The following is a 6,146-nucleotide window of genomic DNA, read 5'->3' as shown; positions in this document are numbered from 1 at the left end:
CAATCTCAGGGTTGAAAGAGATCTAAATAGTCTAACCCACACGCCCACTCAATATTTGAAACACTACAATATAACATTGGTGCCAAATGGCCATTTAGCCTCTTCAGAAACACTTCAGTGTTCAGAAACTCACTCTTTTGTGGTGGCTCATTACAATACTTCAGACTATTACAAAGTTCTTAAAACACATAAAAATTAAGTATTTCTGTTCAATCAAAGACACCATGTATAGCATTAATAAACAGATAATGGATTAGAAAAAGATAAAGCACCTAAAACTTAAAATGAATATCCAGTATATGAGAAACTGATCAATATCAATAAGAAAACTACAGAAATTATAGTAGAACACTGAACAGATTATTCAGATAGCAGGTTTACTGACGAAGAAACCCAAATAATAATGAATAATTGAAGTGAAGCAGAACTTAAGACAGTGAGCTCTCAATTTATATCCATTACACTGACCAAAGTTATAGTGGTGAATAATCTGCCACAAGTTGGCAGGGATATGAGATTAGATCAGGCTTCTGGATGGCCCAAGGGATGAATGAAATCCTTGTCCAAGTTTGAATAGCCCACAAAAATGTTTTTTGCATTTTTGATGGGTGACCAAAAAAAGGAACAAGAAGAATATATGACAAAGACTCTACGTGGCCAGCAAAATCTAAAATATTTATCATCTGGCCTTTTGTAGATAAAGATTGCTAACCCCTGGGCTCCAGGATCTCTCATGCCCTGTTTTTGGAAGGAGCCAATCTAGAGAGCAATATGGATCTACTCATCAAACTAAGTGTATGTACACTCTGTAATCCAGAATATACACTCTCACAGAAGTATAAAAGGATACATGTCTAAGGCTATTCACTGCAATGTTGTTTATGGTAGCAAAGAGATGGACATGATTGGGATATTCATCACTGGGGTGTTTGATAAGGCAAAATGTGGTGGATATACATTATGGAGATTATGTGGCATTTAGAAATGACAAAATAGATATATATGCAGCAAATTAAATAGAACTTTAAATACATCTCAAGTGAAAAAGGAAAATAAATAGAATGAGATCTATATAACAGTACCATTTATGTAAACTAAAAATACACACGCACAAAACAACAAAACACATTTTACAAAAGGCTTAAACATTAAGAGATTAGAACAATTGCCTGAGGGGATGAGAAATGGAAATAGATACAAACAAACAAGTATGGGCCTTGCAAGTAACAATGCTATCAGTGTGCCATCAACCGAGGAGTATGATTAACTCAACCTTCCACAACAGAGAGGCAGTGAGGAAAAAAAATGTTCTTAAAATAAGATGAATTCTTTCAAGTAATTCCTACCTACTTTTTGGTCCCAGTTATATTCTCTATTATGCAAAATAAGTACAATCTTTCTTCCACACATACCAACGACAACTCTTAACTTCTCAGGCCTTCTTTGTTCTATATACACAGTTGTAGAATCTGGATGAATTTTCTTAGTATGGCAACAAAAAATGAACATATATAGGCTAACCATCATGTAGTAGAATGAAACTATTGATTTTATTCCAGGCACTATACTGCTGTCAAAGAGGCCTAACTTGGAATTAGGGGTAGGGACTGTGTGCTCTAACTCTTCCCCACCATGAGTCACACTAAACATTGCATTAGACATACAACAGTAACATTGTAAATGTGCACTGATTAATTGGTTGTACATAAGCATATAGCACTCCAGTGCAGAGAACTAAATAAGAAATCATCATAAGCTTAGTTTCTTGTAGTAATACGTCCTGGACATACAGCTAACAAAACAAATCTATCATAATCTCAAGTGATAAAGTTCAACAGTGGAGAACTAAAATTTCCTATAAGCAGTTGGATAAATTCAAAGCTTTAGTCAATAAACTGTACATTAATGGGGTCATGTGTGCATTATTTATAAGATAGACTGAATCAAGCATTTTCTGATGGGGTGGGAACTTGATATAGTATTAGTGAATATCATACCTATATGAAGGAATATATATATGGTTGATTCACTTTTTTTGGTTGTAGAAATAGCTGTGTTGTTCTGCTGATTGCTCAATGATCCATCATTTCTCTGACTTCTTTTTTTTTTTAAGATTTTATTTATTTATTTGACAGAGAGAGGGGCAGTGAGAGAGGAAACACAAGCAGGGGGAGTGGGAGAGGGAGAAGCAGGCTTCTTGCTGAGCAGGGAGCCCAATGCAGGCATCAATCCCAGAATGCTGGGACCATGACCTGAGCCAAAGGCAGACACTTAATGACTGAGCCACCCAGGAGCCCCTCATTTCTCCGACTTCTAACTCCAAATCCACCTAAAATGGCAGCCTCAACTATGATCAATAATCATAGAACTGACTTTATACACAGATTAACAAAACCTTTCAAAAATCACTTTACTTTTTAAAGTCAATAAGTATCTGTGCCAAAGAGTGATATCTCTGCAGGTTATGACTTTCTAATTATGTGCTTCCAATGGCCATCAGCAAAATAGACAAGAGAGAACAAATGCTGGCAAGGATGTGGGGAAAATGGAACCCTTGCTTACTGTTGGTGGGATCTATAAGTTGGCACAGCCACTGGAAAACAGTATGGAGGATCCCCCCCAAAATTAAAAATAGAACTAATGGATGATCCAGCAATTCCACTTCTGGGAATATATACAAAGGAAACAAAAGCACTAACTTGAAAAGATATCTGTACCCCCATGTTCACAGCAGTCAAGACATGGAAACAACCTAAATGTTCCATCGATGGATTAATGGATAAAGGGGTTCTGGTATATACATACAATGTATTCAGCCATACAAAATGAAGAATTCCTACCATTTGTGACAACATGCATGGACCTTGAAGGCATTGTACTAACTGAAATAAATCACACAGTGAAAGACAAATACTACATGATCTCATTTGGAATCTAAAAACAGAACAAAAACACCCAAATTCATAGTAAAAGAAATCTGATTTGTGGTTACCAGAGGTGGAAGGCAGAAGGAGGAATTAGAGGAAGGGAGTCAAAAAGTACAAACTTCCAGTTATAAGATAAGTACTAGTGATGTAATTTACAGCATGAGGATTATAGTTAACACTGGTGTTTGATACATAGGAAAGTTGTTAAGAGAGTTAATCCTAAATGTTCTCATCACAAGGAGATTTTTTTCTTTTTATTGTATCTATATGAGATGATGGATGCTAGCTGAACCTAATGATGTGGTAATCATTTCACATCACTTAATATATGTAAATCAAACTACCATGCTATGCTATATGCCATAAACTTATACTGTAACATATGTTAATTGTTTCTTAATAAAACTAGAAAAAAGTATATGAGTATTTTTAGTAAGCTTGGAAATAGGTGAAGTGAATTAAGAGGTACAAACTTCCAGTTACAAAATAAGTCATGGGGATGTAACATACAGCATAGGGAATATAGTCAATAATATTGCAATAACTTTGTATGATGATTGATGGTAACTAAACTTATCATGGGGATCATTTCCTAATGTATAAAAATATATCAAATCACTATAATGTATACCTGAAACTAATAGGATATTGTATGTCAATTACACTTCAATATAAAGAATTGTTTTTCTAAATTAGGCCAAAAGCTTTTGCTGTGAATGCTTAATTAAAACAAGCATATGAGATTTTTAAAAACTGGAAAAAATAATTGTATGAATATTTTAAAGAAATTTGAATGGAGAAATGGAGAGCTCAAATAAAGAATATTCAAAGTTTTATTAGACTTGTTTAGAGACTTTGTAAAAAGATTTTATTTATTTATTAGAGAGAGAGTGTGTGCCTGCACACAGGCAAGTCAGGGGAGAGGCAAAGGGAGAGGGAAAAGCAGACTCTCTGCTGAGAGGGACACCCCCCCCCCCCGCCCCAGGGTTATGACCTGAGCCACCCAGGCGCCCTAGAGACATTATTTTTACACTCACCAATGCATATCATAGTAAAAAAATGTTTTATCTCCTAATCCAAAACACACTGAAAAATGTAAACTTTCACTGTCTCTCTCCAAAATTGAAAGTTTACTTATGTATGAGATCTAGCATATATTTTTCAGGCTGAGGGTGAGTGTACCATGGCTTTCTGCTGTATATCTTCCTGGAAACGTACCATTCCAGAAACCAAACATGTTTGGATAATGTTCATTTGCATATCTGCAAGTCAACAGGGCCACAAAGAGCTTCCACAATGAAAGGAAAAACACCAAAGTATAACAGAAACACATGCAACTCTACAAACATCAAGAAGTCTCACGAGCATCTGGAAATAATCCATCTTGCTGTCTCTTAATTGCCAGTAGGTTTATCACAACTTCCACAGTTTGATTTTTAAGCAGGCTGAACTGTAAAGTGTTGTTATAATTAGCTCACTAAAGTGTGTAAGGCAAATTGGAGAATTATAATTCATTTTCTAAAGACTCAGGAAGACAGGAAGACAGGAAAGGGACTCATTCACTTTTCTCAGATACTCTTTGGGCTAGGGTAGAAATCAAGAAACTGAACTGACTGATATTCACATCTGATTATAAAATATGATTACACATCTTTTATGCAATTTTCATTTCTCTAATACATAATACCTGTAGAGGGAAAAAGTAGTTAACTTGTGGAAGTTTATCTGTTTTGTTTGGGTTTGAATTATGAAACTGGGTACATGCAAAACTGTGATAAACTTTAGTTGTAATAGAAATTTGATTTGAATGCCAATAAGCCTAGAATTAAATGTTACAGAATACTTACTGGCAAGGACCCATTGGGGAAATATACCTTTTCTTTCCCAATATGTTCATCAAAACTATAGGTCTTAATTTTATTTGAGGTATACTCAATATTTATGACTTTACAGAATGGCCTACAGAATAACTTTCTCTGCAACAGCTGGTTGCCTACTAAATATCCACTTCTCCCTCTTTTTTTCTTGCAAAGATACAATTTATTTCATGTGTCTACTCCTGCCCCACATGACTCAAGGGCTAAGGATCCTATTATCAGCCCCAGGCATAAATCTTGATCAATCTACACCAATTGTTGTGGTCTTATTCTCACTGCTAGTATTTGGCTTCAGGGTAATCATGTAAATTGTGGCCAATGAGACATGAGTGAACATTTGTTGGGGGCTTCTGAGAAATATTTCTTCATTCCTCAGAAGATGACACCAATGACATGACTAATGAAAGTCATCATTAGGATTAAAGTAGATTATGAGTTCATAAAAGTAGAGAAATACAGTAGAGATACTTATGTATCTAATTATTTAAAATTTATTTGTTCCATGCTCTTAAAATATACCATTTATAAAAATTCACAATTCTTCTGTCTTGTTCATCTAAGTTCTCAAGGATAATTAATAGTAGAGTCTTCACTTTAAATCCCATCTGCATTTTAAAAATAAACTAATGGTTAAACATAATGGACTGAATGCATATGTTTGTTCCCACTTGAAATTCCTAAATAATGATGATAATATTATGATAACATTTGACATGTTTTAATCAGGTACTTTGGAAAGACACTGTTCTAAGTACTTTACATGTATTAATTCCTATAATATAGGTGCTTTTATTATCCTTATTTTTCAAAAACAAAATATAAATAAATGAAAAGAAGCAGACTCAGACAAGTAAATTACTTATGATTTCTCGGTTGGTAACATGGCACCACAAAAATTCAAAACCCAGGGAGTGGCGCCTGGGTGACAAAGTTGGTTAAGTGTCTGACACTTGATTTTGGCTCAGTAGTGATCTCGAGGTTGTGAGATCAAGCCCCATGTCAGGCTACAGGCTCAACACGGAGTTTGCTTAAGACTGTCTCTCTCCCTCTGCCCCTCCCCAAACTCTCTCTCTAGTTAATAAATGAATCTTTAAAAAAAAATTCAAACCCAGAGAGATCAGCTTTAGAACCTGTGCCCTTAAACACTATAGGGAATAAAAAATCATAAATCCACAAGGACAAAGGAAACGTGAGAGGAGACAGAACTGATGAATTGTTGAAAAAAATTGATGAATTGATGAAAAAAATGAATAGAGGAGTGTTGACTGAACAAAGCTGAGAGAAACCAATGTCTACATACCTACAGAAGGGGGTGCTAGTGAGAAGCAAGCTAACACAACCC

This window comes from Ursus arctos, chromosome X, assembly GCF_023065955.2.
Source record: "Ursus arctos isolate Adak ecotype North America chromosome X, UrsArc2.0, whole genome shotgun sequence".
NCBI lineage: Eukaryota > Metazoa > Chordata > Mammalia > Carnivora > Ursidae > Ursus > Ursus arctos.
Note: the sequence above shows the minus strand (reverse complement) of the source record.